Source organism: Solanum pennellii, chromosome 1 (genome assembly GCF_001406875.1).
Source record: "Solanum pennellii chromosome 1, SPENNV200".
In the NCBI taxonomy this organism is placed as follows: domain Eukaryota; kingdom Viridiplantae; phylum Streptophyta; class Magnoliopsida; order Solanales; family Solanaceae; genus Solanum; species Solanum pennellii.
In genome coordinates, this window is record NC_028637.1 from 15,936,762 (window position 1) to 15,958,201 (window position 21,440).

The 21,440-nt window shown below is 33.9% G+C and overlaps 1 long non-coding RNA gene across 1 annotated transcript; it reads right to left on the minus strand.

Moving 5' to 3' along the window:
- Nucleotides 1-1,322: 1,322 nt before the first annotated feature.
- On the minus strand, nucleotides 1,323-3,297 carry LOC114074743. The gene is made up of 4 exons (XR_003575051.1): nucleotides 3,095-3,297; nucleotides 2,944-3,001; nucleotides 1,696-1,830; nucleotides 1,323-1,602 (listed from the first exon to the last, which is right to left on the minus strand). It is a non-coding gene; the product is annotated as an uncharacterized LOC114074743 (long non-coding RNA).
- Between the last annotated feature and the right edge of the window lie 18,143 nt (nucleotides 3,298-21,440).

The following is a 21,440-nucleotide window of genomic DNA, read 5'->3' on the forward strand; positions in this document are numbered from 1 at the left end:
TTGAATTTTGAAAATCTATTTGTGCTACATACATCAGGATAAGAGAAATAACATATATTATTAAAATTATTCAAAGACGACTACACAGATGATGATGATGTTGTTGTGCCTCCCCATATGATAATTAGACGAAGAGTTTGGAGAAGAATGATGGCAATTTTCGTTTGTATCGTCGATGGAGGGATGCTCAAGAGAAGGAATTTGAGTCAACTAAGGGACTTCATTCTAAGGATGAGTGATTTCACTGAAACATGACTATAATTTATTCTCTGTTTTCTGATTAGAAGCAGAGTAATGGTTATGAAAGAAAGGTTGATAGAAAAGAAAAGAAAAGTTCTTTTTTTTCATTGTAAATGTGACATTGAAGGAATAGCAATTCAATAACTTTGTGTATTTATGATTTTATGTATAAGTATAGTTTAAAATTAAGAATGTTAAAATTGAGAGCAAACACAAACCTTGTTAAAAGTAAATAAGAATATAAAACGTGAAAAGACTAAACATACGGTATTAAGGAGAATTTTAGTAGTTAAGTTTGTTGATTAAATAATTGGAACCATATTTTGTGATATCTTCATCTTCATTCCTTTTCATGACAATTATTGAGGAAACATCCTCTCAGTGTTAGATATATTCATTCAAAATTTCATAGTAAATTGATACCAGAGAAAAAGAAGAAGAAAATGAATAAAGGAATTCATAAATGACAAGAACAAGCGAACTGACTTGAAGGTTGTATGGGCTTTTGGCTGAAAGGGGGAGAAATAGGAAAATTGGGAGGCAATTGTTGAAAGTAAAAAAAAATAGGCCTTAGAAAAAAAGGAATATTGGGTGACCTATTTAAATAGAATGAAAGGTAAAGTTAACAAGGGTCACACGCACGCGCACATACACGCACGCACGGGCACAAGCGCGCGCTCACATTCACGCGCACGCGCACACACGCACACGCGCGCGCGTAGGTGTGCACGCACAATAACAAGGTAGTTCATGATTGACATGCCTGCCTGGCATTTCCACTATTTTTATTTTTGACGGTTTTTTTGTTTTAATTTGTTTGTCTAGTTTTTTAATTTCTTAAATATTTAAAAATTATATATATATACTATAAATAATGATAATTACCAACTTAAAATACTTGTAAAAACATTAAAAAATTCGATTGATTAATAAAATTATTATATCTATGTAAAATAAAATGGGATAAATGAATTAACATGTGTTTATTTGATTTGAAAACTACGCAGAAAGTATTTTAAATCTCAATAATAAACAACATTTGATTGACTTTTGAAATTCTATTTGTGCTACACACATCGGGATAAGAGAAGTAATATATATTATTAAAATTTTTCGAAGACGAGTACACTGATGATTATGATGTTATTGTGCCTTCCCATATGATAATTAGATAGAGAGTTTCGAGAAGAATGGTGGCCATTTTTGTTTGTATCGTCTAAGGAGGGATGCTCAAGAGAGGGAATCTTAGTCAATTAAGGGACTCAATTCTAAGGATGATTTTAGTAGTTAAGTTGGTTGACTACATGAAAAACTGTTGACAAGAGTTTGATTCCCCACGTTGTAATCTCCTTTCTTATTTTCCTTTTCAATAACAATTAAAAAATATTGTTAACATAAATCAAACAAAGAAAAATAAAATCATTCAACATTCAATGAGCAAATAAATAGACTTACCCCATTTAACTAGTATATAAATAATATGAATCATATTTGTGATATCGTCATCTTCATTCCTTTTCTGTACAATTGTTGAGGAAACTTCCTCTCAGGTTTATGTATATTCATTCCAAATTCATAGTAACTGGATAACTGAGAAAAAGAAGAGGAAAATGAAATAAGGAATTCAGAAATGACAAGAACAAGCAAACTGACATAAAGAGTTGTTCGGAATTTTGGCTTAAAGGGAGAGAAACAGGAAAGTTGGGCGTCAATTGGATAAAGCAAAATAAATTAGGGCTTAGAAAAAAGGAATATTGGGTGACCTATTTAAAAAGAATGAAAGACAAAGTTTAAGAGGATCACGCGCACGCGCGCTTACTCACACGCTTAAGCGCACACACACGATAACCAAGTAGGTCATTATCGACATGCCTGACTGGCTGCTGCACTATTTTTCCTTTTTTGATGGTTATTTTATTTTAATTTGTTTGTCTTGTTTTTAATTTTTTTAAATATTTAAAAATTATATAATACATACTATAAATAATGATAATTACCAACTTAAAATGCTTGTAAAAAATGCCTGAAAAATTCGATTGATTTGATAAAATTAACATATCTATATCAAATAAAATTGGATAAAAGAAGTAACATGTATTATTTTATTTTAAAACTAAGTAGAAAGTATTGTAAGTCTCAATAATTAACAATATTTGATTGACTTTTGAAAATTTATTTGTGCTACATACATCGAGATAAGAGAATTAACATATATTATTAAAATTTTTCGAAGACGAGTACACTGATAATGATGATCTTATTGTGCTTCACCATATGATAATTAGATAGATAGTTTCGAGAAGAATGATGGCAGTTTTCTTTTGTATCGTCTATGGAGTGATGCTTAAGAGAAGGAATTTGAGTCAACTAAGGGACCGAATTCTAAGGATAATTGCTTTTACCGAAACATGAAATTATAATTTAGTCTCTTTTTTTGTATTAGAAGCGGTGAAATGGTTAGGGAAAAAAGGTAGATAGAAAAGAAAAAAATGTTCATTTTTTTCATTGTGATGGAATATCAATTCAATAACTTTGTGTATTTATGATTATGTGTATGAGTACGAATTTTAAATTAAGAATTATAGAATTGAGATCAAACACAAAGCTTGTTAAAACCAAATAAGAAAACTAAGACTTATAAAATGGGAAAAGATTAAACATACTGTATTAAAGGAAATTTTAGTAGTTAAGTTGATTGACTACCTTAAAAGTTATTGACGAGAGTTCGATTCCCCACATTGTAATCTCCTTCCTCATTTTCCTTTTCAATAACAATTAAAAAATATTGTTAAAATAAATCATACAAAGAAAAATCAAATCATTCAACATTTAATGAGAAAATAAATAGAGTTACCCCATTTAGCCGGTATTTAAATAATTAGAATCATATTTGGTTATATCTTCATCTTCATTCCTTTTATAGACAATTGTTGAGGAAACATCCTCTTAGAGTTACGTATATTCACACAAAATTTCATAGTAAATGGATAACTGAGAAAAAGAAGAAGAAAATGAAAAAAGAATTCAGAAATGACAAAAACAAGCAAACTGACTTGAATGTTGTTAGGGCTTCTGGCGGAAAGGGCGAGAAAATAGAAAAGTTGGGTGGCAATAGGAGAAAGTAAAAAAAAATTAGGGCTTAGAAAAAAGGAATATTGGGTGACCAGTTTAAATAGAATGAAAGGCAAAGTTTACGAGGATCACGCACACACGCACGAACACGCACTCGCGTGCACACATCCACGCGCGCCCTCACATATATGTGACGCGCACGCACACACAGTAATCAGGTAGGTCATGATCGATATGCTTGCCTGACAGCTGCAGTATTTTTCTTTTTGATAGTTTTTTTGTTTAATTTTTTTGTCTAGTTTATTAACTTTTTAAATATTTTATAATTATGTATATACACTATAAATAATGACAATTACCAACTTAAATTACTTATAAATAATATATACAACATTCAATTGATTCATTAAATTAATATATCTATACCAAATAAATTTGGATAAAAGAAGTAACAAGTATTATTTTGTTTGAAAGCTACGTAGAAAGTATTGTAATACTCAATAATTAACAACATTTGATTGACTTTTGAAATTCTATTTGTTCTACATACATCTGTATAAGATAAGTAACATATATTATTAAACTTTTTCGAAGACGAGTACACTGATGATGATCATGTTGTTGTGCCTACCCATATGATAATTAAATAGAGAGTTTTGAGAAGAATGATGACAATTTTAGTTTGTATTGTCGATGGAGGGATGCTCAAGAGAAGGAATTTGAGTCAACTAATAGACTCAATTCTAAGGATGATTGATTTTGCCGAAATGACTTTATAATTTAGTCTTTTTTTTTCGCATTAGAATTTTCATTGTAAATAAGACACTGATGGAATATCAGCTCAATAACTCTGTGCATATATGATTTTGTGTATGAGTATAATTTTTAAACTAAGAAATTTAGAATTGAGATCAAACACAAAGCTTGATAAAAATAAATAAGAAACGAAGACATATAAAACGGGAAAAGACTAACATGCGGTATTAAGGAGAATTTTAGTAGTTATGTTGGTTGACTACCTGGAAAATTGTTGACGAGAGTTTGATTCCCCACATTGTAATCTCCTTCCTCGTTTACCTTTTCAATAACAATTAAAAAAAATTGTTATAATAAATCATACCAAGAAAAACCAAATCATTCAACATTGAATGAGCAAATAAATAGATTTACCCTATTTAACTGGTAGATAAATAATTTGAATCATATTTGTAATATCTTCATCTTCATTCCTTTTCTAAACAACTATTGAGGAAACAAACTGTTAAGGAAACATCCTCTCATGTTTATGTATATTCATTCAATATTTCATAGTAAATGGATAACTCAGAAAAAGAAGAAGAAAATGAAAAAATGAAATTCAGAAATGACAAGAACAAGCAAACTGACTTGAAGAGCTGTTCGGCCTTTTGGCAAAAAGGGGGAGGGGGGAAATAAAAAAGTTGTGCAGCAATTGGAGAAAATAAAAAAATTAGGGCTTAGAAAAAATGAATATTGGGTGACCTGCTTAAATATAATGAAAGACCAAGTTTACGAGTATCATACATGATGCGCACGCGCGCACACACACACGTAAGAGCGCACGTACACGATAACCAGGTAGGTCATTATCGACATACCTGCCTGGAAGCTGCACTATTTCTCCTTTTTTTATGGTTATTTTGTTTTAGTTTTTTATTGTTGTTTTTTTAATTTTATTAATATTTAAAAATTATATAATCTATACTATAAATAATGATAATTACCAACTTAAAATACTTGTAAAAAACGTATGAAATATTCAATTAATTCATAAAATTAATATATCTATGTCAAATAAAATTGAATAAAAGAAGTAACATGTAGTATTTAATTTGAAAACTACGTAGAAAGTATTCTAAATCTCAACAATTAACAATATTTGATTGACTTTTGAAATTCTATTTGTGTTACATACATCGGGATAAGAGAATTAACATATATTATTAAAATTTTTGGAAGACGAGTAAACTGATGATGATGATGTTGTTGTTCTTCCCCAAATGATAATTAGATAGATAATTTCGAGAAGAATGATGACATTTTTCGTTTGTATTGTTTATGGACGGATGCTCAAGAGAAGGAATTTGATTCAACTAACGGACTGAATTCTAAGGATGATTCATTCTAAGGATCATTGATTTTACTGCAATATGAAATTATAATTTAATCTATTTTTTCGTATTAGAAGCAGTGAAAAGGTTAGGAATAAAATGTAGACAAAAATGTGGCACTGATGGAATATCAATTCAATAACTTTGTGTATTTATGATTTTGTGTATTACGAATTTTTAATTAAGACTTTAAGGAGTGAGATCAAACATAAAACTTGTTAAAAATAAATAAGAAAACGTAGACATATAAAATTGGGAAAATACTAAACATTCGGTATTAAGGAGAATTTTTTTAGTATTTCAGTTTGTTGACTACGTGAAAAATTATTGACGAGAGTTCGATTCCCCCACATTGTATTCTCCTTCCTCATTTTACTTTTAACAACAATTAAAATTTATTGTTAAAATAATCATACAAAGAAAAATCAAATCATTCAACATTCAACGGCAAATAAATAGTGTTACCCCATTTAACCATTATTTAAATAATTCAAATCATATTTTGTTATATCTTTATCTTCATTCCTTTTCTGGACAATTATTGAGGAAACATCAACTCATGGATACGTATATTCATTCAAAATTTCATAGTAAATGGATAGCTGAGAAAAAAGAAGAAGAAAATCAAAGAAGGAATTCAGAAATGACAAGAACAAGTGAACTCACTTGAAGAGTTGTTCGGGCTTTTGGCTAAAAAGGGGAGAAAAGGAAAGTTGGCGGCAATTGGAGAAAGTAAAAAAAAATAGGGCTTAGAAAAAATTAATATTGGGTGACCTGGTTAAATAGAATAAAAGACGAAGTTTACGAGGATCAGGCACTCAAACACGCACTCAAACATCCACATGTGCGTGCACTCGTTTACCGCACACACACGCACAGCGCGCGCACATGCGTGAGTGCACATGCACACACGTTCACATGCACACGTGCGCACACACGCACACACGACACCCTTCTTGGACACACAATAACTGTCATTCTGAAAAGGACATTTGACAATCTAAATAATGTTTGTATTACACAAAATTGTAAGAAATAAGAATAAAATATTAGTGAGGATAAAGCTACCTTGGGAAGAGCTTTTCGAACTCAATGTTTTAATTTTTCTTACTTGCTTGAGTCAATGTTTGTGACATGAACACTTGGGGCATGTCAATTACAAAACCCTGTAAGGAAAACTGATCAACTTAGAAGTTTTGCCTAACTTTGAGTGCAATAAATAAAAATGTCAACTTTTTTTGTGGAATTGTTGGGTTTAAAAAAGGTGTGAATGGAAAATAAAGAGTTGCGACTTTTATGAAGAGTTTTGACTTTTATGAAATGTTGCGACTTTTATGAAAAGTTGTGACTTTTATGAAAAGTTGTGACTTTTATGAAAAGTTGTGACTTTTATGAAAAGGTATGACTTTTATGGAAAAGTTGTGACTTTTATGAAAGGTGACGACATTTCTGAAAGATTGTGACTTTTCCAAAGGTTTGTTACCTTCCCAGTAAGACACAATAAGAACCTTTTCGCACTACCCTTTGTTTTCTATAAATTGAGGGATTTCCTCTCATTTTAATATAGAATTCATGGACTTCTTCTTCAACTACTAAATTTAGTATTCTAAGTGTACTTTTTTGTCGTTGAGTGGTTCGCTGACACAAGAGTTTTTGGTATGTATACTCTGGTGATGAGATCATTTTACCCTGGGAGGTCATATTCCAAATCAAACCTCGGATACTATAGGAGAATAATTTCCTTAAGGGGATACTGTGAGTTCAGTCGACTTGATCTTTTTCATATTAAAAATTTTCCAGATTCTGGTACGTGTTTTACAAATTTTAGATTTGTGAATTAATTTTAGTTCTTCTATTCTTTTGTTCTTCACTGGTTCATTAAACTTGGTAACATCGTGTTTCTGCAAAGTTTGTTGGAATCAGTAAGATTCTCTAGACACATATTAAGAACAATTCTTCTTTAAGAAAACTATTTCGTATATTTTTTTTACATATATTTCTAATTCTAGTTTCGCTACTAGTTTTAATTTTCTAGTTGAGAAAATGTTCTTGAACTTTGTTATCTTACAAAGATGTTCAAAGTTTTGTTCTAAGTATGTTTGAAATACAAGATGAACAACAATAACCAGTTAGGTCATGATCAACATGCGTGCCTGGCAACTGCACTATTTTTTTGATGGTTTTTATGTTTTTATTTGTTTGTCTTGTTTTTAAATTTTTTAAATATTTGAAAAATATGTAATATGTACTTTAAATAATGATAATTACTTAAAATACTTGTAAAAAATATATCAAAATTTTGATTGATTCACAAAATTAATATATCTATGTCAAATAAAATGGGATAAAACAAATAACATGTATTATTTAATTTGAAAACTTCGTAGAAAGTATTGTAAATCTCAATAATTAACAAAATTTGAATGCTTTTGAAATTCTATATGTGCTACATACATCGGTATAAGAAAAGTAACATATATTATTAAAATTTTCCATAAAAAGTACTATAAATATAATAATTAAAAGAAGTAACATGTGTTCCTAATATTTAATTTGAAAACTACGTAGAAACTATTGTAAATCTCAATAATTAACAATATTTGATTGACTCTTGAAATTCTATCTATGCTACATACATTGGGACAAGAGAAGTAATATATATTATTTAAAAAATACATAAAAATACTATAAAATACAATAATTAAAAACTTAAAATACTTAAAGCCAATTTAATTGACTATCTAAATTCTATCTATGCCATCTAAAGGGAGACAAAAAAAATAGATATTGAGTCCATGCTAACACAGACAATTGTGACTAGTGTTATAGCTAAGGCGTCAAGTTTACTCACAAGAGATAATCTGTATTTTTGAGTTAAATTTATATATTGATTAGTGTTGTGGATTAATATAAATACTCCAACTGAAAATTTTGAGTAAAAAAAATTCTTTTGATAAAAATGTTATATTATGGCTTAAAATTTTGTAAATATTAGAAAACTCACAAAAAATATAGCGTAAATGGTATGATATATCCCTCAATTTTCCATATGGAGTTGATGCCTTTGTTATGAAGGTGATTCATATATACCCTTATCATTATAAAAAAGACCCACATATACCGGCTACCGTTACAAAATGAGCTCACATATACCCTTCATTAACATAGATGAATGTAGCATCTCAAATTCTAGATAAACTAAGGTTAAGTTAAGAAAAACAAGAAGAATCAAATATTAAAATAAGTAAGGAAATCTAGAAAATTTCCATATTTCAAAAGTGAGTTTTGTTCATTTTCAAACGGCCATAATTTCCAGCTCAGGAGAAGTTTGAGTGAGTTCTTTATATGAAATATCGTCGGAAGATCTTTTGAACGACGCCATGTTTATGAATTTCCGAGGTTATATGAGGGAGATATGACTTTCGGAAGTTGGGTTGTTGAGAAGGGAAAGTTACATATCCGGATTTGTTAAGGGTGTTTTGGTCTTTTCCTAAGTTAATTATTAAATTCATATTTGGGGCAATATGTTGGGGTCTAAACTAATCCGATTAAGTTTACACATTTAAAAAATAAGCTAGTGTTGTGAATGAAAGGAGAAAAGAGGAGAAGCGAGAAGAAGAAGCAAGAATGCCAAGAATTCGATCATGGATTTCGTCGGGGGTGATCCCTAACAAGGTATGTGAGATCATTCGGTGTTTGGTCCTTTCATCCACACTCCAATTTGATTCATTACTAAAATTTATGGTTAATTGAAAAGAAATCTTGAAGTTCTAGTGGAAAAGTTTGATGTTCTTGTCGGTCGAATTAATGTTGAGCTCTGTCAGTTTTAATCCATTTTCCGGACTGTTCTTAGGTTTAAACTATTGGATAATAAGTTATTTAGGGATAATAAGTGCTTGGGGTAGGATCCATGGGAATTTTAGAAGGTTTAGAGATGAAAAAAGAAGAAGAAAGTTTGAAAAACCCGTAGGAGAGATGTTGGGGCGCCGCGCCTCAGGACAGAGTCTGTTCATCAGGCTCTGGCACGCCACGCCTCTCAGAGCACGTAAGGACAGTCTCTGTCCATCATGCTATGGTGCTCCGTGCCTCTCCGAGCGCCAGAACCCCTGGAGACCCCGTTCTTTCCCCATCTCTTTGTACTAGTTCCTAGGTGATATACCCTTCATTCTTAGTTGATTCAAACACTCTAGAGTACATCTAAACGTCATGAAATCATCCATAAACATGATATCATGATTCTTGAATCCATAGTTCATTTCAAGGAAAGTTAACATCAAAGTCAAGGAGCTTAAGAGTCAAGTCAGGAGTTAGGAAGCAAGTCAAAGTAAAGTTATCAAGTTTTCGAAAGTCATTAACAAACGTTTTTACTTTATTTTAAAGACTTAAAGTTCAAGTCAAGAAAGAGTAAAGAGTTGAGTTCATTTCTCAAAATCTATAAGGGAACTAAGTATGTTAAAGTTTCAAGTAAGCACAGAGTATCAAGTTGAGTTCACTTCTCAAGAGTTATAAGGAAACTAGTCCCTAAGGATTTAAACAAAATGCTTTCAAACTTTTGAGAAGGAAGGGAAGCTAGACTTCCACAAAGCCTATGACTAATTTTAATAGAAGAAAGAGAAAGGTATGCTTTCCAAGAGAGCTTTTTAAAAAGCTAAGTTTTGAGCACTAATCTCAAACCACAGAATCAATATGATTTTAAGCATAAGAGCCACTATAATTTTGGGAATAGTATTGAACACATATAAGGGGGAGAATTCAGATAACTCACAGCCCCCTTAAATCATGTTAGCCACCATGGGTAGAAAAGGGTCATTACTTTTTAAATTATTTCTTTTCATAATTTACTAGTGAATCCATTTGGCAGTTCAGGTCTTATACCTTTGGTCGGGTATAGGATGCGCTGACAGCGTGCGGTAGATCGATGTATCATTAGTGTAGATTTTAAGTGATGGTTGTTGGTTAGAGAATCTCCCTCAGGTAAATTGTACTTTTATACACAACAATATTGTATTATCATAATACATCAGTATTGTATTTTATATATATATTTCACAAACTATTGTGTACTTGTGTGTATATATATATATATACTCAGAGGATTAAGCATTTTTAAGTCAGCATTTCTTTATGTTACATAGATTTTAACTGCGCATAATGAATAAGAGTTATTAGATCATGAGTTGAACAGAGTCAAGGGTAACTATTCATTCTTACTCCCTTTCAATCCTAAGTTTTGTATAGCATTCAAACTTGCATTCTCATACACTAAATGTACTGATGTCAGTTGGCCTGCATCATTTTATGATGCAGACGCAGGAAACCAAGATCAGCACACGGCATTCGTTGATCCAAATCAAGCTTTCTGACTCAGGGTGAGCCTCCTTGCATTCCGGAGAACATCCAAATATTTTACTTTTTGTAGTTTACTCTTAGGATGTTGTGAGTTATGTCCCAACATACCTCTTCTCTCAGTTTAGAGGCTTCATAGACACTAGTATTTCAGTTTAGAGTTTATTGTTGCGTGTTGAGACTTGACATCGTCATGGCCAGATATTATATGAAGTACTTTCCTTTAAACATGTATTATTTATTGTTTAAGATAATTTTAGCTTTCCGCTGAGTTATGTAAGACAAACCAAGGGTTCTCTTGAGGGCCAGCAATGGTCTTCCTGTGCCAGTCCCGCCCAGGGTATAGGCTCGGGGCGTGACAAACTTGGTATTAGAGCACAAAGTTCAAGAGTCCTAGTGATTCTATGAATCCGTGTCTGTAGACTCTTAGTTATCGGTGTGAAGCACGCCACATCTATGATTAGGAAGTTACAATATTTAGGAGTGTTTTGCTTCTTTCATGTTTTTTTTTGTGCGAAGAGTTTATCTCTAAAGTATGTCTCTCTAATTCGTGCATACAAATATTTTTTCAAATCATCATGACTTCAATGAATATCATTCAAAGGTCGACCACGAAGAAATGTTGAGGAACAAGATGTTCCAAACGCAGCATAAGTGCAACCCTAAGGAGAGGTTACCAATGCCGAATTCCAGGAAGCTATCAGGATGCTAAGTCGGGTTGTGACAAACCAGGTTGGGAAACAGAGAGCACCTTGACAATAACGAGCTGATACCTCGAGAGTTCGTGAGTTTATGAGAATGAACCCTCCTAGTTTGATTGGATCAAGCCCTACTGACGATTCGGAGAACTTTGTGGAGGATCTAAAGAAGTTGTTTGAGGTAATGCCTGTGGTAGATGTTGAGAGGCTTGAATTGTCTTCATATCAACTAAAGGGTATGGGTAGAACTTGGTTTGATCAATGGAAGTATAAGGATGCACCACGTCCAAGTTGGTCTTGCTTCGAAGAAGCCTTCTTTGGGAGGTTCTTTCCTCGCGAACTGAAGGAAGCCAAAGTGAGGGAGTTCCTTACTCTGAAACAGGACTCCATGAGTATACATGTGTATGGGATGAATTTCACCCAGCTATCTCGCTATGCTCTGGAGATGGTCAAAAACATGAGTAGCAGCATGAGTCTGTTTGTTAAAGGGTTGGGTCGCGCTTCAAGTAAGGAATGTAGGGCTTCCATGTTGATAGGTGACATGAACATATCCAGGTTGATGGTATATATGTTCAACAAGTTGAAGAAGAGAAGGTCAAGGATAGAGAAAAGTACCGAAACAAGAAGGCCAAGACTGGAAACGAGTTTGGCCAACAAAAAGGTGGTTCAAGCCGACCACAATTCTAGAAACCAAAGGGGCATGCACCATCATCTGCTAGTGCACCTACACCTGGAAACCGAATTGAGTATAGTGGACAAAATTTGCATCACATCAAGGGTAGGCCTGCTCAGTCACAAGGTAGTGTGGCACATGGAGGTACTAAGCCTCATGCCAGTACCAAGTGTGTTAGGAATCACTCTGGCATCTGTCGTGAAGGATTCACAGGTTGTTTCAAGTGTGGTCAAGAGGGTCACTTCATGAGAGAGTGCCCCAAGGAAAGGCAAGGTGGTGGAAATATGGGCAATAGAGCTCAATCTTCATCAGTTGCTCCACTAAACATGACTGCACCTAGGGGAGCTACTTGTGGTAGAAGCGGAGGAACGAACTGCTTGTGTGCTCTTAATAATTGCCATGAACAGGCGAATTCGCCAGATGTAGTCACTGGTATGATTCGAGTCTTTGACTTTACTGCTTATGCATTATTATACCCAGTATATAGTTTATGTTTTGTAACTCCTTATGTTGCTAAGAACTTTGGGATTTCGCCTAAGAAACTTAACAAACCATTAAGTTTATCCACACCTGTTGGTGAGTTCATTCTAGCATAAAGAGTCTATCGTGATTGTCATGTTTTCATAAGTCACAAGAGTACCATGACTGATTTAATAGAATAATACATGGTAGATTTTGATGTCATTCTAGGTATGCATTCGATCCATGCTTGTTATGCATCAATAGATTGCAGAACTCGAGTTGTCAAGTTTGAGATTCATAATGAGCCAGTCAAAGAGTGGGCTAGTAGTTCAGCAGTGCCTATGGGTCGCTCGTTTCGTACCTTAAGTCTAGGAAGTCTTTTTATAAGGGGTGTATCTATAACTTAGAGAGTTAATAACTCAAGTGTTGAGGTACCTTTCGTTCAGTCAGTTCCTATAGTCAGTGAGTTTCTAAAAGTCTTTCCTAATGACTTAAATAGAGTCCCTCCCGAAAGAGAGATAGACTTTGACATAGACATTATCCCTGATACTCATCCTATATCTATTCCGCCAAACAGAATTGCACTAGCAGAATTAAAAGAGGTAAAGGAGTAGTTGAAAGATCTATTCGATAAACGCTTTATTCGACTGAGCGTCTCACCTTGGGGCGCTCCGGTCTTGTTTATTAGGAAGAAGGATGGGTCCCTTAGGATGTGTATAGATTACCGTCAGCTGAATAAGGTGACTATAAAGAATAAATATCCTCTTCCAAGGATAGATGACCTTTTTGATCAACTTCAGGGTGCTTCTTGCTTTTCAAAGATTGACCTTAGATAAGGCTATCATTAGTTGAGACTAAGGGAATGTGATATTCCCAAGACAGCTTTTAGAACAATGTATGGGCATTATGAATTTTGGTTATGTCCTGTGGTTTGACAAATGTACCTACAACGTTCATGGATCTTATAAACAAAATACTAAAGACTTATTTAGATTTGTTTGTCATCGTCTTCATCAATGACATACTTATTTATTCAAGAAATGAAGAAGATCATGCCAGTCACCTAAGGGTTGTTCTTTAGATGTTGAGAGATAATGAATCATATACCAAGTTCTCCAAATGTGAGTTTTGGCTTAACTTTGTGGCATTCTTAGGCCACACTGTTTGTGGTAAAGGTTTAGAGTTTACACTAAGAAGATTGAGGTAGTTCAGAATTGGCCTAGATTCACATCTCCAACAGATATAAGGAATTTCTTGGGTTTGGTTGGCTATTATAGAAGATTTGTTGAAGGATTATCATCTATCTCCTTCCTTTTACCATGTTAACACAGAAAGTATTCAAGTTTCAATGGTCTGAAGCTTATGAGAAAAGCTTTCAGGAGTTGAAAAGGAGATTGAGTACCGCTCTTCTTTTGACCTTACCAGAGGGTACTCAAGGAATCGTGGTGTATTATTACGCATCAAGAGTTGTCTTGTACTGTGTATTAATGCAGAATGACAAGGTTATAGGTTATGCTTTGAAACAGTTCAAAGTTCATGAAAATAATTATCCAACACATGACTTATAATTAGTTGTAGTAGTGTTTGAATTGAAGATATGACATCATTATTTATATGGTATTCATGTGGATATATTCACTGATCACAAGAGTCTTCAATATGTGTTCACTCAGAAAAAGCTCAACCTCAGATAAATAAGGTGGTTGGAATTACTCAAGCATTATGACATGATTATTTTATACCACCCAGGTAAGGCTAATGTGGTTGTTGATGACTTAAGAAGATTGTCCATGGGAAGTACTTCCCATGTCGAAGAAGAAAAGGAGCTAGCAAAAGATGTGCACAGACATGCACGTTTGGTAGTCTGGATTATATATTCCACAGAAGGAGGCATAGTGGTGACAAATGAGGCTAAAACATCATTATTGTCAAAGGTGAAAGAGAAGAAATATCAAGACCCTATTTTGCTTGATTTGAAGGCAAGTGTCCATAACCAAAGAGTATTTGCCTTTGAACAAGGGGGAGATGGTGTGCTGAAGTATCAAGGTAAATATGTGTACCTAAGGTGGATTGACTCCAAGAGAGGATTTTGAAAGAGGCTCATATCTATAGATATTCAATTCATCCGGTTTCCACCAAACTGTACCATGATTTGAGAGAGGTATATTGGTGGGAAGGCAAGAAAAAAGATATTTGTGTTTGTTTCTATGTTTGTTCAAATTGTCAACAAGTGAAAGTGGAATACCAAAGACCTAAAGGTTTAACTCATAATATAGAGCTTCCGGGAATTGAAGTGGAAGATTATTAACATCGACTTCATCAAAGTATTTCCAAGATCGCGAAGGTAACATGATTCCATTTGGGTGATTGTCAACAGAATGACAAAGACAACCCATTTCATGCAGGTCAAGACTACCTATTCAACTGAGGATTATGCAAAGTTGTACCTTATAGAAGTGGTAAGACTTCATGGAGTTCCGATCTCCATTATTTCAGATAGAGGTGCACAATTTACCGCATAATTCTTGAAATCATTCCAGAAAGGTTTGGGTTCCAAGGAGAATTTGAGCATTGATTTTATCCTTGGACAGATGGACAAGCGGAGCGTACTATCCAAACCTCAGAAGGTATGTTGCGAGCTTGTCTGATCGACTTCAAGTGAAATTGGTATGATCACATACCTCTCATTGAGTTCACTTATAATAATATTTATCATTCGAGCATCCAAATGGCTCCATATGAAGCTCTTTATGGTAAAAGATGCAGATCTCCAATTGGGTGGTTCAAAGTTGGTGAAGCAGGGTTGATAGGACTTGATCTAGTTCACCAAGCTATGGAAAAAGGGAAAGTGATTCAAGAAAGTTTGAAGACAACACAAAGTCGGCAGAAGTCCTACATACATGTTAGAAGAAGGTCATTAGAGTTTGTGTTAGATGATTGGGTGTATCTTAAGGTTTCACCTATGAAGGGCGTTATAAGGTTTGTAAAAAGGGAAAACTTAGTCCCTGATGTATTGGACCTTATAGGATCTCCAAAAAGTGGAAAATGTTGCTTATGAGTTGGAGCAACCCTAGCAGCGGTCCATCCGATATTCCATATTTCTATATTGAAGAAGTGTTTGGGTGATCCTTCATTGATAGCACCAACAGAGAATTTCCGGTCCAGATTTTAGAGCGGCAAGTTCGCAAGTTGAGGACAAAAGAAGTTTTTTCAGTCAAGGTGCTTTGGAAGAACCAATTTATTGAAGAAGAGACTTGGGAAGCAAAGGAGGATATGAAGAAGACATATCCACATATATTTTAATCTGGAGATAATGCAAATTAAGGTACTAAACTCTTTTCTTAGCACTTTATAAGATTATGTATAAGCATGTCATTAATTACTTTTGTGGTTGACTGCTGAAATGATATTACTATCCTTAGCTTAGGCAAAGAATTCGCATTCGATGATGAATGTTCCCAAGGGGGGAGATATTGGAACATCTCGAGTTCTAGACAAACTAAGGTTAAGCTAAGAAAAACAAGAAGAATCATATTTGGAAATCAGTAAGAAAATCGGAAAAATATCCAGATTTCAAAAGTGAGTTTTGCTCATTTTCAAATGGCCATAATTTCCAGCTCAAGAGGAGTTTTGGCGATTTCTTTATATGGATGGAAATCTTGTCAGAAGATATTTCCAACTACGCCAAGTTTGCAAATTTCTGAGGTGGTATGAGGGATATATGACTTTAGGAAGTTGGATTGTTGAGCAGGGAAAGTTCCAAATTTGGATTTGTTAAGGGTATTTTGGTCTTGCCCTACGTTAATTATTAAATTCGTTTTTGGGGTAATATGTTGTGGTTTGAACTTATCCCATTCAGCATAAAAAATGAGAAAATAAGCTTGGGCTTTGAAAGAAAGGAGAAAAGAGGAGAAGGGAGAGGAAGACGCAAGAACGTCAAGAATTCGTTCATGGATTTCATTAGGGCTTATTTTTTAACAAGGTATGTAATATCATTATGTGTTGGGTCCTTTCATCCACCCTCCAATTTGATTCATTAATGAAATTTATTGTTAATTGAAAGGAAATCTTAAAGTTCTTGAGGAAAAGTTTGATGTTCTTGTTTGTCGAATTATTTTTAATCTCTATTAGTTTTAATCCATGTTTTCGGACTTTTGTAGGGTCTAAACTATTGGATAATGAGTTATTTAGTGATCCTAAGTGTTTGGTGTAGTATCCATGGGATTTTGGGAAGGTTTAGAGATGAAAAATGAAGAAGAAAGACGAAAAAACCCGTTAGAGAGATGTTGGGGCACCGCGCCTCCAAAGTGCCTCAGGACAAAGTCTGTTCGTCAGGCTCTGGCGTGCCACGCCACTCTGAGCGCCTGAGACAGCCTCTTTCTATCAGGCTATGGCGCTATGCGCCTCTTAAAGCGCCAAGACCCCCTGGAGACCCCGTTCTTTCCCTTTCTCTTCGTACTAGTTCCTAGGTGATGTACCCTTCATTCTTAGTTGATTCCAACACTCTAGAATACATATAAGCGTCATGAAATCATCTATAAGCATCATATTATGATCATTGAATCCATAATCCAATTCAAGGAAAGTTATCATCAAAGTCAAGGAAGTTAAGAGTCAAGTCTAGGAGTTAGGAAGCAAGTAAAAGTAAAGTTATCAAGTTTTCTAAAGCTATTCACAAACATTTTTACTTTGTTTTAAAGACTTAAAGTTCAATTCAAGAAAGAGTAAAGAGTTGAGTGCATTACTCAAAAGCTATAAGGTAACTAAGTATGTTTCAAGTAAGCACATAGTATCAAGTAGAGTTCACTTCTCAAGAGTTATAAGGGAACTAAGTAGTCCTTAACGAATTTAAACAAAATGCTTTCAAACTTTTGAGAAGGAAGGGAAGCTAGACTTCAATAGAGCCTATGACTAGTTTTAAAAGAAGAAAGAGGAAACTATGATTTCTAACAGAGCTTTTTAAAAAGCTACGTTTTGAGCACTAACCTCAAACCACAAATTTGTATGTTTTTAAACATAAGAGCTAGTATATTTTTGGAAGTAGTATTGAGCACCGATATGGGGGAGAGTTCAGATAACTCACAGCCCCCATAAACCATGTTATCCACCATGGGTAGAAAAGGTTCATATTTTTTAGATGATTTCTTTTCACAGTTTACTAGCGGAACCATAAGGCATTTAAGGTCTTATACCTTTGGTTGAGCATAGGATGCGTTGGCAGCGTGCGTTAGACCGTTGTATCATCACTGCAGCTCTTAAGTGATGGTTGTCGGTTAGAAAATCTCCCTCAGGTAAATTGTATTTTTATACACAACAATATTGTATTTTCATAATACATCAGTGTTGTATTTTATATACTTTTCAAACATTGTTGTGTACTTGTATATATATTGTATAAGAGTTAGTAGATCATGAGTTGAACAGAGCAAAGGTAAGTATTCATTGTTACTCCCTTTCAAGCCTATGTTTTGTATAGCTTTCCAACTTGCAGACTTGTACACTCAATCTACTGATGCCAGTTGGCTTGTATCATTTTATGATGCAGACGCAGGTAACCAAGATCAGAACGCGGCGTTTCGTTGATCCAGATCGAGCTCCAAAGTCAGTGGTGAGCCTCCGTGCATTCTGGAGGACATCCATATATTTTAGTTTAGTAGTTTATTCCTAGGATGTTGTGGGGTCTGTCCCAACATCCCTCTTCAGTCAGTTTGGAGGCTTCATAGACACTAGTATTTCAGTTTGGAGTTTATTGTTGCTTGTTGAGACTTGAGAGCCATCATGGAAAGATATTATATGAAGTAATTTCCTTTAAACATGTCTTATTTCTTGCTTAATATGAGTTTAGTCTTTCGCTGACTTTAGTAAACCAGGCAAAGGGTTTGCTTGAGGGCCATCAATGGTCTTCGAGTGCCAGTCCTGCCCAGGGTATAGGCTCGGGGCATGACAGTGAATAAATTAACTTTACTTATATCTCCAACATTTAATTATAAAAAAGTTCATGTAGGGGTATAAGTGATCCTTTTAGCAACATTCAAGGTATATTTTAATCTTTTAGATACATTAATTATCTTTTGACGTCTTTGATTATCATTATGTAAATTTCTTATTCTTATTTATTTTTTTCTATCATTCCTTAGTGTAACAAAAAAACTAAGACTAATTTTTTGTGGTTATATTATGATTAAATACTTTTTTTTACTATATTGTTATTTAGTTTTTGTATTCAAAAAAATGATTGGGTTGTATATTATAAAGTGTACAAGAATATTAGTGAAACATGAATTAATTTGACCATAATAATAATAAATTTAAGGGGAAAATGACAAATATACCCTTAACTATCATAAATGGTATACAGATACCCTCCATCATACTTTTGAGACATTGGTGCCCTTTAAGTTATCACCTCTAAGCATCTTAAAATTCAACTATGCACTTATCACATCGCCCACCAAATCAACTGGCTCCTAGATGACTTAGAATTTGCCTAAGCAACAAATAATGTTGCCCACTAAATCAGTTAGACTCAATTGATTTAGACTTTTACAACGAACACAAGATCTGAATCCTTTGTAGATTAGGAACAAATTTACAATGAAAGTGTAGAAGATATAATTCTAAAACAACTAGACATCTTCAACTCTTATCATGTCCTTATTGTTCTTGAAGATGATTTTCACCCTTTGTTAGCCTTTGCAAGAGTTCTTGAGAATTTTCAAGTTTTTAAGACTTATAAAATGATAAACACAAAAATTAAACTCAACAAAGATGCTTCAGCACTCTATCTGATCCTTTTATTGAGTATGAGTATTTTTCTACCTTGAAGATGACTTTTTCTTTTTAATCTTGTGTATTTTTAACATCTCTTAACATGAATTAACTAAAGTTAAACTAAGAAAAACAAGATTAAAAAATTTGGAATGAAGTTGGGAATGTGAGTCTTGGTCATTTTCAAACGGTCATAACTTCCAGCTCAGGAGGAGTTTTGGTGATTTCTTTATATGGATTGAAATACCGTCGAAAAATATTTTTAAAAAAGACAATTTTACGAATATCCAAGGTTGTATGAGGGAGATATGACTTTCGGAAGTTGGTCTATTGAGCAGGGGAAAATTCCAAATCTGGATTTGTTAAGGGTGTTTTGGTCTTTTCCTTAATTAATTATTAATTTCATTTTTGGGTTTTAAGTTGGGATCTAAACTGATCGCAATCATTTTTTCCATTTAAAAAATAGGCTAGGGCTTTGAAAGAAAGAATGAAAGAGGAGAAGGAAGAAGAAGACAAGAACGTCAAGATTTCAATTCGTAGATTTCATCGGGGGTGATTCCTAACAAGGTATGTGAGATCATTTGGTGTGGGTTCTTTCACCCACCCTCTAACTTGATTATTCACATAAATTTAGAGTTAACTGGAGGCAAACCTTGAAATTCTTAATGAAAAGTTTGAAGTTCTTGTTGGTTGAATTGTTGTTGATCTCTCTTATTTTAATCCATGTTTTTGTACTGTTTCAAGTCTAAACTATTGGGTGATGCGTTATTTAGGGATCCAAAGTGTTTGGGGTGGGATATATGGGAGTTTGGGAAGGTTTAAAGATGAAAAACAAAGAAGAAAGTCGGAAAACCCGTCTGTAGGGAATTGGGGTGGCACGCTTCCAAAGCCCCTTGAGACAGAGTCTTTCCGTGAGGCTCTGGTGCGCCGCGCCAACCAGAGTGCCTAAGGACATCCTCTTCCCATCAGTGTCTAGCTCTCCGCGGCTGTCAGAGCGCCCCGACCCCCTGGAGACCTCGTTCTTTCCCTATCTTTTCATATTAGTTCCTAAGTGATGTACCCTTCACTCATAGATATTTCCAACACTCTAGAGTACATCTAAACATCATGAATCATATATAAACATAAGCTCATTATCCTTGAATCCATAATACAATTCAAGGGAAGCTAAGTTCAAAGTCAAAGAAGTTAAGAGTCAAAGTTTAAAAAGTTAAGAAGCACGTCAAAAGTGACTTATTAAAGTTTTTTAAGAGTCTTAAATAATTATTTTTACTTTTTTATAAGGATCAAGTTACAAGTTGAGTAAAGACCAAGAGTTGAGTTCATTTCTCAAAAGCTATACGGGAACTAAGTATTCCCTAAGGGTTAAGTTTCAAGCTAAGTAAAGAGCAAGAGTCGAGTTCATTTCTCGAAAGTTCTAAGGGAACTAAGTATTCCCTAAACGTTTACAAATGTTTCACATCAAGTAAAAAGGGGACTAAGAGTTCCGAAAGAGTTTTATACTAAAAGGGTATATTGATCCCAAAAGGAGCTTTTAAAGCAAAAGGGGTTCAACAAATTATCTCAACCCAAAGAAAAGAAAGTTTTATTAAAAGTATGAGCTGAAGTAAGTTTTGGGACTAGTATTGAGCAACGATATGGGGATGGAGAGTTCATATAAACTCAAGTCTCTATGTAAACCATGAAGCCATCATGGGAATTGACGGATAATACTTTTTTAGATGATCAAGTAAGTTTATCTTGTGGATCCACTAAGAAAAGTAAGGTCTTATACCAATGGCAAAGTATAGGACAGTTTTGGAAGCGTGGGAAAGATGATGTATCACCATTTAGGCTCATAGTGGTGGTTGTCGGTCGGAGAATCTCCAACCAAAGTTATATTACTTTCGTATATAAGTAAAGTTGAGTTTATTATTGTTTTATAGTTAATGAACTAAGAGTTTACACTGTTTTACCAGTTTTTTATATATATTGTATATGTTCTTATTGCTTTATGTTGAGTTATTATCTTATAAGTTGAGCAGAGCCAAGGTAAGTTTATCCTCACTCCAC